Genomic DNA, 12,083 nt, shown 5'->3' on the forward strand with positions numbered 1-12,083 from the left:
CCTCTGTTCCTGGAGATTTTTGAAAAATTAAAGAATACCCACTTAAATTCCCAGAGGAATTTTGTTGATGAAAATTTTATTTTTTATCAACAATTGCTGATGAAAAAATAATTCAATAGTTCATCATATTTCCTAAAATTTCCATGAAGTGGTGCTCACCCAATTTGATTCGTATTTTAACTAAAAACTGCTTCAAAATCTCCGCCAATATGAAGATCGGAAAATTAGGAATTTGTTAGTTTAAGATTTTAAAAGTTGAAAATTTTATCTACAAAAGTTGAAACGAATTTCATCTGAAATTGTTCCACGATTTGAATTAATGGTTTAGATTTTCAACATAAATAAATATTATTTTTCAGCTCTCAAAAGTCTTCAAAAGCTTTCACAAAATTTGAAATGTCTTCCATATGTCTTCACAAAAATAAATGTCTTCAAAGAACTTCAAATGTCTTCAATTTGAAGACATGTCTTCACATCTGGCATCCCTGCTGAAGTGTTACCAAAATGTTGATAGCCAGATATAAGGTATCAAGCGTACCACCAAGCAGGGCTTTGGCACTGGGGCAGCTCATTATTTCGCCAAAAGATGTAATTTGGTAGCATTAATGACTTCTATGTTTCAGTACTGCACTAAACGGACTGTAGTATAAATGACTAAATGTTTTATTCGAGAAAACTACAGGTAATAACACCTAAAAAGTTCAGTTTGTAATAGCGTTTAGCAAAACCAAACATTTTTTTTAGCTCACATAACATTAAAACAACTGAATTATATTTAATTAATTCTACGCAATTGTGAAATAATACCAACCTTTTAAAAATCAACTCAATGTACTTCACACAAAAAATTCGTGTATTCTTTATTGTACACTTCACTTCTGCTTCCACAAACGTAGTTCGAAGCGCTGACTTTTTCACACAGTTATAGATATCTTGCCAAATGAAGCCTTTTCCGGATGACTTATCCACTAATAACACATACACAATCGGTTTCACATACAGTTGAATCTGGCTTGGTTTGTTTTGATTCTTCTTTCTCTTTTCAAATTCATAACAAATTTACTCTCTTCTGCTACTGCTGCTTCTGCTGCTACTGAATAAAACACAATGCGACTAAACACAGTGAAATGAGCGACGATTTTACAAATAAGCACCCAAACACCTAGGCTGACGATCGGCCGCCCGTATCAGATGGTTGGTTCAGAAATGACGCCCTTCACTTCTGCCAAAAACTAATCTTCGATGAGGAAGAGCAGCTGATACGGCATAAGCTGTGTAACACTTGATTTTCTTTGCGGCCCCAAAAACCGGACGTCAGCTTTGAACAACCCCAAAGCGTGCGAGAAAAATTAGCAAACTGTGTTGTTTGTTTTGCCAATTCTAATCCAGCACGCTATCTTCCCTTTCGGTTTCGTCGGTAGATTATTCACGGTGCGGAGTTATCGGTAAGCACGAATTTCATATGTAGGTAGGTATTCTTCACTTCGCACTACCCACCGCCCCCACGTCGTTTTCGAAAGTGGTGTTGTTGCGCGACACTGAACCCAACACGAAACCACAATTATTTGAACAAGTAAGTACTGAAGAAACACTTCAATTTAGGTACCGAATGAAATTCTGACACTGTTTCATCCACACCGCGCACGCTGGATTTGGGGATCTATCACTGCAAACACGCGGCGACGATCACGACGACGACGGCACCGATGATAACCGCGGTTGCTCTAATTCGACAAGAGTCCAACCAGAGGATGATTCTATCTATACACACTTTCATCGTCGGGTGCTTGAAGGTTGATTTCGTAACTGTGTCGTTTTGTCTCAACCAACAGGCAGCCGGCGGCCTGGCCTACCTACGTTGTCGTCCGTAGCAGATGAACCGGCCGGATTAAATCTACACACTTGGCTACAGTGGTTCTTCTGGGTATAGGGCCGAACGCTTCCGAGACCAACGAACAATGGAGATGGAATCCGAATAGTTCGAGTTCGTGCTACACGGAGGCACTCCTTTAGTCTGTTTCCTGGGCGAGCACGCGAGCAGACATCAAACACATTAACACGCAGTCAGTAGTGGCAGCAATAACAAACGGCTTATCTTTTCGGAAATGGCCTAGGACGGATGGCACTGATTTCGGCAGATGTTGCTTTTGTCTACATACATGTTGAGCTGGTTAAGTATCGTCGTAGTTCACAGTTCTAAGTCGTAGATGCATTTGCGCCTAATCTGGATAACTCATCCAATCAGCTACGATTTTTCTTATCCTCACATCCATTTTCATACAGTAAGATCACCTTCTTCTAACTTGTATTGATAACACCAAATAGTTTTTGAAAAAGAAAAATTGTAAAAATGAAACCACTACTCAAAATTGGCTCTGCGTCGTCACAAGAAAAGCAGTGCTAATGCCCCTTGTGTGGGTTACGATGGAGACTTTTGTTTACCTAAGTATGATGGCCATCATCATTGGGCGGTCGCTCTAGTAGAGAATGAATTCTATTTTTGTTGCATACTACCACCTACCGCGCACACGATGGAGGATGGAACCGATTAGATATTTGAGTTGAGCAAACAAAATCGTAACAAGCAGAAGCTAGTGCTACTACGAAAATCGCAGTTTCACCCATGGGGAACTAAATGGGTGGAATTTTGAAGAGAAATTAACATCGAGTGGATAATTTGTTCCACTGATGTCAAACGACTCCAAATTTTGCTTCTGAAGTTTAAAATAGTGAATTTGGATGTTAATTTAAAATAGTGTAATGCAGTACTCAACAATAGTATTTGCAAATACAGTGAGACGTGATTATTTGTACTTTTTAATAGAGTTTCTGGAAGTCCAATGGTCTGAACATGACCTCGAATTCTTTCAAAAATTCCTATGGCATTTTTTTTTTCAAAAAATCCCATGTAAATTCTTTCAGAAGTATTTCAAGTTATATATACTTCCCCAAAAAATCTTACACTTTTTGCCCGAGAATTCTTTCAGATATCTTTCACCCATTCTTTTTGATAATCGGCGACAATTTTTTTCAGATGTTTCACCGATATTTTTGGTAAAAACTCCTCCGAGACTTTTCCTTGAAGTCCCTTTCAAAGCTTGTCCAGAAGTTCTGCAATAGCTAAGGCAAATTCTTTCAGATTTTTTTTCGGAAAATTCTATCAGAAGTTCTGAGAATTTTTTTTTCAGGATTTTTCCGATTTTTTTCCCAAAAGTTTTTCCAAAAATTCTTCCAGACATTCCAGCGAATTCTCCCAGTAATTCTAGAAATTATTTAAGATCTTTCGGAAATTTCTTCCTAAACTCTTCCGGAAGTTCCTTCGAGAATTTTTCAAACAAATTCTTCGAAAATTCTTACAGAAGCTTGCCCAGGAAGTCTACCGGGATTTCTTATAAAATTCTAACGGGAGCTTCTCCAATTTGTTTTTCAGATGTTTTTTTTTTTTGGATAATCATTTAAACGTGCATACGAAAACTCTTCCATAAGTTCCTCCAGGAATTCTACAAACCCCTCCGAAAATTCTTACCAGAATTGATTCGGAAATTTCTTAGATAATTCTTCCTGGAGATTTTGCGGTAATCCGTGCTGAAATTATTTTTGAAACTCCCAAAAAGTTCTTCCAAATATTTTTTTTAGAAATTCTACCGTGAATTATTTCATATGTTTCTGTGGATTTCTTCCAGAAATTCCTCGAAAAACTCTTCCAAAAGAAGTTGTAAGAATTCTCTCAGGAATCGAAATTCTTTAGGAATCGCCCTGAAATGCTGCTGAAAATTTTTACCCGACAATGCTTCCGAAAGCTCCAAAAATTCTTCAATAAGTTTCTTTAGTATTCCTTCAAGGAGTTCCTCTGGAAATTATTCAGAGCGTTGCTCCGAAAAAAATTCCAGAAGTTTCCCGGAATTTCTTTCGTAATTTCTGCTGGGAATTCTATCAGAAGTTCATGAGAGATTTTTTCAGAAGTGTTTTCAAAGTTCTCCGGGGCATTATTCCAAGGACTTCCCAGGGAATTCCTCCACAAGTTCCTGCGAGCATTCTTCTAGATGTTCCAACTATAAATCTTTCAGAAGTATCTGGTAGAGTTCATCCTCAAGTTAATTTCTTGTAGAAGTGATCATTCGTCAAGGAACTCTTGTGGTAATTCTTCGGATCGTAGTTATGGGAATTCTTCAGGAATTGCTCAGGAAAACCTTCCAAAAGTTTTTGTGAGAATTCTTTCAGGTATTCTTCCGAAAATTCTTCCTGAAGTTTCTCCAGAAAACCTTGCCGATGTTCCTTCCGAAGGTTTTCCAAGATTACCCCGGGATTTTTAAGGAGTTCTCCCAGGAGTTCTCTAGGGAGTTTATCAGCTTTCTATTAATATCATCAAGTGTTCATGCTGGAGTTTTACCAGAAATGTTCACAAGAGTTTCTCCAGCCATAACTCTCGGAATTCTTTCGGAAATTTTTCTAGGAGTTACACCGCGTATTTTTGAGTTTGTTTTTAACTTTCATAGCACCAATTATTTTTCAGAGAATTCTCCAAGAATTTCTCATGACATTTCCTCGAAAATAACTCCTTCATAAAAATGTACAAATATTCCTCCATAAATTTCTAAAACCAATCCTACAGGAATTTCTGCAAGAATTCCTCCATGGATTAATCCACGGATTGTTTGAAGTGTTCTCTTCTTTCCTCTAGAAATTTCTCCTTGAATTCACCAAGGAATCATCCCAAATATTTTTACAGGAATGTTTCCAACTATTTATTTGCGGGATCCCAAAAAAATTCTTCCTAGTATTTACTTCATAACATCATGCAAGGATAACTTCAGATTTTTTTTTCAAAGATTTATTCAAAATAATTCTCTAAAGATCTTCTGAGGATTCCTTTTTTCAACAACTTCTAATAGGATTTATCCTTAAATTCTTTCAAGGACTTCTTCATGACTTTTTTTCCAGCATTCTTCCCAAACATTCCTTTTGAAAAGCGCATCTAAAGATTTATCCAGGGTTCCCCGGAAATTCTTACAAAGATTGTTCGAGACCTCTTTTTTTTAATATCCGTGAATTCTCCAGATTTCCGCTAGAGAATCTTCAACGTATTTATAAGATAAATTATTCTAGGAATTCTCCCGAAATTTTTCATTGAATTTTTTTTTGCAGAAGTTCCACCAAGTATAAACTATATAAATTCCTTTCTTGGTCACTCTAGTAATTACTATAAGGATTTTTCTCATGATTCCACCAATCGATCCTTATTTTTTCCAAGGATTGCTCCAGAAATTCCCCATGGATTTGCCTGTCAAATAACCCCATCAGAAAAATGTACAAATATTCCTTCATAAATTTCTTAAAACAATCCTAAAGAATTTCTAAGAATTATTGAAAAAAAATCTCCACGGATTTTTCCATGGATATTTCAGGTGTGTTGACTTTTTTGGAACCAATATTTCAAAAGAACATAACTAGTTTTAGATACATCAGCTTCTTTTAAAGTTGATGATCGTGTTATACCACGGGAAATTATTATCACGTAACTCACTGACCCTACAAGACAAAGAAATTGGTCATCTTTCCGATAGTAGTGCTGGATTACGTGGAAGCAATGAAATACGATCCACAGCTATGAAAGAAGGGACTTTTTTTTATATAAAGCAGACACGCTTTTCTGAAATGTTAATGCCCCTCTTCTCTAGACATTATTTGTTATTCGTAATTCGTTGAATTTCTCAAGGAATCCTCACAAAGATGTTTTTCTAGAACTTCTAACAATTTATTTGCGGATTCATAGGATTTACTGCATGATATCACATAACCATTCTTTCAGAATTTCTTTCAAGATTTTTTTTTCCAAAATTATTCTTACAGGATTGCCTCTTAGGATTCCTCCAGGAATTAGTACAATTCAGAAGGATGTTCTCCAGTAATTCCTCTAGAAATTACTTCAATAACTTTATCAAGAATTAATGCTTAGATACCTTTAAGGACTCCTCCAAGAACTTTTTCAGCAATCCTTTTGAATTCCTTCTGAAGACTTCTTCAGGATTTCCCACAGATTCTTCGAGAATCATCCATTCTTCCAGGTTTTTGCAAGACTTTTTAAGAAATTTTCCAATAAAACCTTCAGTCTCCTCCAGGAATTCCTCGAAGGATTTCCTCGGGAATACTCGGGAAAAATTCATCGGAGTATTTAACAAAGAATATTAAGGATTGTTTATTACTCACATTCCTCTAGAAATTCTTTAAGGAATCCCTATTCTTCAATTCATTCCTCCAGCGTGTTTTAAAAATCGGCATCCGGGCATTCTACTGGATTAGGGATTAGATATTACTCTATTTTTTCATGGACTCCTGCAGAAATAACACCTTAAAAAATCTTCAAAAAGAGTCCCAGAGATATACTTGGAAGCTTTCAAGGAATGACGAATTTCTGGGGTATTTCTTGGAATAATTATTGAAGAAATCTTCAAATAATGCTTCTATAAAATCTTGTAAGAGTATTTCTATAGGGTGTCCCAGAAAGTATGGGCAAAACTTTGCAGCTCTGCCATTTGGGAATGGGTGCATAAACGAACTTTATTTTCACACATACCCTACCTTAATATATTAACATCAAATGCCAATCATTGAAATTTGCATTTCACACTTCGTTTGAAAGCGGTAGAACATTCCCTAAAAGACCTTTTAAAGCTTCTGCACAAATTGCTATATTTTTCAATAACATCGCTTAAGAAATTGTTTCACACGCATGAAATTAAGCTCGTTTAAAATTTCAAAAAATATTTCCGTGTATTTCCATATGCGTATCTATTATACAACCCTTAGTTTGAATTGAAAACATATACTGTTGAACCTAAAAAATGAATATTAACACCAAAATCGATATTTTTGAAAACCCGTTTTTCTAATAGATGAAAACAAGCTTCTGAATATATATCACAACATGTAGAAAATTACATTTTAATTTCACTATAAGTGAAATAAATGCTCCAGCTTTATAAAGTGTAGATTGAATTATTTCTATTCTTGTTAAAACATGTTTAAAAACTCGAATGTTTGTGGGCATGTCTTATCCAGAAATATAAAAGGCGAATTTTCCAGTTTTCGCACAGGCAAAACATATTTTTATAAAAAAAATCAATCAACCATCTGAGGAAACATGTTTTCGAATATATCATGTGAAAAAAAATTGAAAAAAATGTTTCGAATTTGGATATTTGGCCAAACCGTAAAAATATAGTTTGTGCAGAAGTTTTGAAAGATTTTTTTTTCATTTTAAACATTCTGCATACATAAACCCTTTTTAATGCATAAACTCTTTACAGGTATCAATTAAAATACCTTGAATAAAAATACAAAAATATAAAAATGGTTGTTTGTTAAGAAAATAATTGTATTTTCGCTATACAAAGTTGTGCCCATACTTTCTGGGACACCCTATAGTAATTCTTCCAGGAATCTCTATAGGAATTTTTTATTCTTGAAAGCAACCCTGAAAAACAGGAAGAAGTTTTGCAAAAATTTTTGATAGAACTCCTATGGAGATTTCTGGAAGAATTACTAGAAATACTCTTACAAAAATTTAAAGAAGGATTTTTGAAAATATGTCTTCAAGGAATCTCGAAATAATTCTTCGAGGGGTTTAAAAATAGGGAACTCATGGAGTAATCTCTGGATGAATTATTTGAAATATCTCTATAGGAATCATTGCAATGATATCTGGAGGAATGAACCATTCACGTGCAAACACGCCACCTCTAATCAAATTTTCATGCGTAAAATCGGCTCGTTAAATAATAGTTCAAGTTTTATGACTTCAAAAACTTCCAAATGACTTCGTTCAAAAAGGAATGCCGAGAAAAATTTCCGGAGAAAAAAACTTTGGAAGGAATTTTCGTAAAAAATCTGGGAAACCCCCTTATCAGAATTCTCGAAGGATTCCTTGGATTTATTGGTGTAGCGATTATTGAAAGAATTACTCTATGAATTCATGAATAAAATCTTTGAGGAGCTTCTGGAAGAATTCGTAGAGGTTTTTTAAAGCATTTCCAGCATGTTTCTATTAAACAATGTATGAAAAGACTCATAAAAGAATCCCTGGAGTTATAGGAGTGATGTCTCCCTCCATCAAAAGATTTGTTTTTGTTATTATTAACGTGTATTTTCAAAAGATGCCTGAAGAAATTGTAAAAAGGATTTCCGAATGAGTCCTTGCAAGAGTTCTCGTAGGAGTCCTTGGAAACATTCCTAGAAGATTTTTCGAAAAAGGGAATCCCGGGTGAATTTTGAATGAATTCTTCGAAAAAGCTTTTAAAGAACTTTAGGATGATTTTGAGCATAATATCTTGGATGAAGTCTTTCGAAAAGTTCCTAGAGTTATTGTTTGAATAATTCCTAGAGGAATCCTCAAAAGCACCAGAAAAAAATCCTGAGGGATCCGAGGAACAAAGTACGGTACATTCTGTTGTATGATTTAAAATAATAACTTAAAAAATCTTTGAAAAACATAGAAAAATCACCATAACTTAGAGAATATTTCAATCATCATGAAACTTACACATATTCTTTTGCACCTCTATACATAACTGTGAAAAATATTACGTTAACTACAAACTTGATTGAGTATTACAGAGAGTACCGTAATCTGGGGGGTAGCTGATCAGCGGGGTGAAGTTGATCACTATGGGACCAACGTCCTTCAACCGCTGAGGACGCCACAATTCTGTTTCAATGGAAGAACTTTTGACGTAAATCAACTGTGTCAATATATTTGAAGAATTGTTAAAGGTTTTATGCCAATTGTGACAGATTTTTCATAAAAATATCGACCACAATTGGTCCAAACAATGTCCACCATCGTTATATGGACAAAATGACCGTTGGATTCAGACCGAATGCAGATATTCGAAAAAAAAAACTTTTTTTTTTTGTTATTCAGAGAGTATGTCAAGTGGTAGAAAATGTGCAAATTTTCACACATTAGAAGTTATTTTATAGTTTTGTAGGATTTTTGCCAACACTTTTTTGGAAATTTTAGACGGATCATGGTAAAACCGAGCCCGCAGAACGAGAAAGATCGCGAGTTCTGTGAGGTTTAATGCTGTTTAGCTTATAATAATTGGCTTATGATGTCTCGTTTTAATTTCTTTTTTTATCTGTATTAACGAGATTTTTAGCCCTAGGCTAGTTCATCTCGGGACCCACGCTTTACTTCCCTTCCGAAGGAAGAACTCACATTTTGCGAGTTTGTCGAGAGTGGGATTCGATCCCAGGACCTCGGCGTGATAGTCAAGTGTTCTAACCATCACACCAGGTCCGCTCCACCTCATTTTAATTGTAGAATTCCCTGAAGAAGGTGTAATAAACACCGAAACGTCGGTCGCGTTTGATTACTACGAAGCCAAAAAACTTCCCCGGTTATGAAGAATTTCATTCGATATTGCTATGCGATTCCACGTTTGTAAAGTTTGTAGAATGAATCTTTACTGGAATTTTGAATGATGAATCTTAAAAGAAACTTAAAAGATGAAATTCTGAAACCAAACACGAATGCCACATAAGTGGTAAAGTGTCTTTAATAAATTCTAAAAATTATAATGAACTTCTGAAAGATTTTGTATAGGGATCTTCGAAAAAATCTGAAAAATTTTAAGTATTTTCAGGAGATATTTGTTGTAAAATTCCTGAGAGTATCTTCACAGTGCCTGCATAAAAGTGCTCGAAAAATCAACTAAAGAATGCTCAGGAAGAAGCATCAGGGCATTCTGAGGGAAATCTGAGCAAAATTCTTTGCTAAAATTTCTGAAAAGTTTTTACACGTAAATTATTTTCAAAAATCCCCAAAAACAATTAGAAGCATTTCGAAAATTTTGGTAAATTTAAGGAGAAATTCGGGTAGATTCAAGAAAAAAGTACTGAAAATTCCCTGGTGGAATATCTGTACAAGTTCTGCAGAGATCTCTAAAAATTACAGAATGATTCTCTTGAAATCGCAGAAGCAATTTTAAAAAAATCGTGGAAATAATGGTGCAGGAATCACTGAAGGAATTTCTCAAGGATTTTTTTTGTAGAAATCCATGCAAGGATTTCCCAAGAAATCTCAAAGAAATATTTATGAATAAATTTAAAAAAAAACTGAATTCCTACAGTTGACTATGAAGAAATGCCAGGCTGATAATCCCAGAAAAAAAAACCTTAAATTTTTGAAGAATTCACTGAAAATAGAAATATCGCCATGAATGAATTTAAAATGGAATCTCAGCAGAAATTTCTAAACAGTTTATCAAGGATTCTGTAAAAGTTAAAGTACTTTTAAATAAAACTATGGAGGAATGTCTGAATAATCTCAGGGAATTCTTGAAGGAATCCCTGGAACCATTTCTGAAGAACTTCCTGAAGAAATATCTGGAGAATCGCCTCGGGAAACATTATGTTAAAACGTCCTTCAAGAAAATTTTTGAGATGTTTTTTGAAGAAATTTTTGTAGAAAATCCTAGTCAATATGCCTGAATATATATATTTTTTTTGAGTAATCCGTGAAGAAATTTTTATAGTTATCAAGAGAGCAAACGTCGGATAACTTTTTGAAGAAATACGTGGAGGAAACGCTGTATTGCAAAAATCTTTGCAGGAACTCCTGCCTGACTCACTGAAAGTCATAAAGCAAAACACACCAAAGTAATTCTGCAGTGTCGATCTGAATCAATTCCTGACGAAATATCTTAAAATTTTTTGAAGACATCACTGAAATGAAAGCAATTTCCAAAGGAATCTCTGTAGTATTTCCTGAAGGAAATCAGGGAGAAATTTCCAATTATTTGTTTAAATGAAACCCTGCCAATTCTGAAGCAGTTTATGTAAATTCTCCTTAACAAATCCAAAATATGTTAAAAAGTCCCTCGGGTTAACTTTTGAGATATTTTTAAAGAAATTTATGTAGGAATAGGGTATCGGGATGCTTCGTTGGCATAGTCCCCTCGTTCGGCCTATCTCAGCGAAAACCAAAAACTCAAACAAATACGCATAACTGGATATCGGAAAAGCCATGCGCCAAACAACTGTAACATGTCGTTTCAATTTTAGCACTTTGGAGCATTTAAATTGAATGAAAATGACACTTTGTTTAGCTTTTGTAGACGCCATGTTTCTTCGACTTAGTGGGTAGTCTATACACATGATCTTAAATAGCATGATTCTGGCACATTTCGAACTGGCTTTTCGATAACTGAACATTTGTTGCAACGTACAAAGACGCTATTTTGAACTTGTATATTTGTTTTCATTGAATAATAACTATTTGACAAATTTAATGTGGGCCGAATATTGAGGACATTTTTTTTACTATGTACCCAAATCTTGGCCCATCAGTAAAGTGACGCCAACAACACCGAAAAAGTGACGTCAACAACATTGCTTGCGTAAGAACCAGAAAGAACGAACAGGAAGAAAGATTTTGTGTGCGGTGACTGTAAAAATATAACACAATAATAGGGTAGCGTTGTTTTCGTTACTAATTTAAGAAAGAACTTTAGTTTAAGTGATTTAATTATAGTTTTTTGAAAATTTGGCTCCGAAAATGTAATTTAAAAGTAAGATTGGTGAACAAACAGGGATAATACTTCAGCAGAAATATTGAAAAAATGAGATAATAAGTGGTATTAGAGCATGGAAAGCAATAGGCCAACGTTGCATCCACTAATAGGCCAATTTTTGTACCATAGACCAACGTTGCATACCATCGCATCGAATCTTTTCAACTTAAATAAGTAAATTCTTGAATATTTACGTTAGTTTACTTCCAATTGGTGAAACATGCATTGCTTACAGTGCGTCATATCGTCCACATATTATTTCTAGTTCTAATAATTCATGAGTTATGGTCAAAATTGTCAAGGCGGCTTGCAAATTAGGCCAAGGAACGGTACATATACCCTACCTAGTAAATATGCCTGAGTTTTTTTTAAGAATCCGTGACGAATTTTGTAGAGTTATGTTGAGAGAAAATGCCGGACAAGTTTCTGAAGAAATACAAGGTGGAAACCCTGTAGAAATTTCTGTATAAATTCCCACAGAAATCTTTGCAGGAATTCCTGACTGACTCA

At 34.9% G+C, this 12,083-nt stretch overlaps 1 protein-coding gene and 1 long non-coding RNA gene across 7 annotated transcripts in view; one reads left to right on the forward strand and one right to left on the reverse strand.

The window, feature by feature from the left end:
• Window positions 1-12,083, forward strand: part of LOC109433057 (cGMP-dependent protein kinase, isozyme 2 forms cD4/T1/T3A/T3B) — an 822,160-nt gene that overhangs the window by 108,930 nt on the left and 701,147 nt on the right. The window lies entirely within an intron of this gene.
• The window catches only part of LOC134287021 (uncharacterized), a 33,036-nt gene that overhangs the window by 17,790 nt on the left and 3,163 nt on the right, over window positions 1-12,083 (reverse strand). For 3 of the 4 annotated variants that reach the window (XR_009996961.1, XR_009996958.1, XR_009996959.1), the window contains exon 2: window positions 812-1,113. This is a non-coding gene — a long non-coding RNA (uncharacterized LOC134287021). The remainder of the gene's footprint in view (window positions 1-811; window positions 1,114-12,083) is intronic. The other variant, XR_009996960.1, reaches the window with a different exon arrangement.

The sequence above is a fragment of the Aedes albopictus genome, chromosome 2, assembly GCF_035046485.1.
Source record: "Aedes albopictus strain Foshan chromosome 2, AalbF5, whole genome shotgun sequence".
NCBI lineage: Eukaryota > Metazoa > Arthropoda > Insecta > Diptera > Culicidae > Aedes > Aedes albopictus.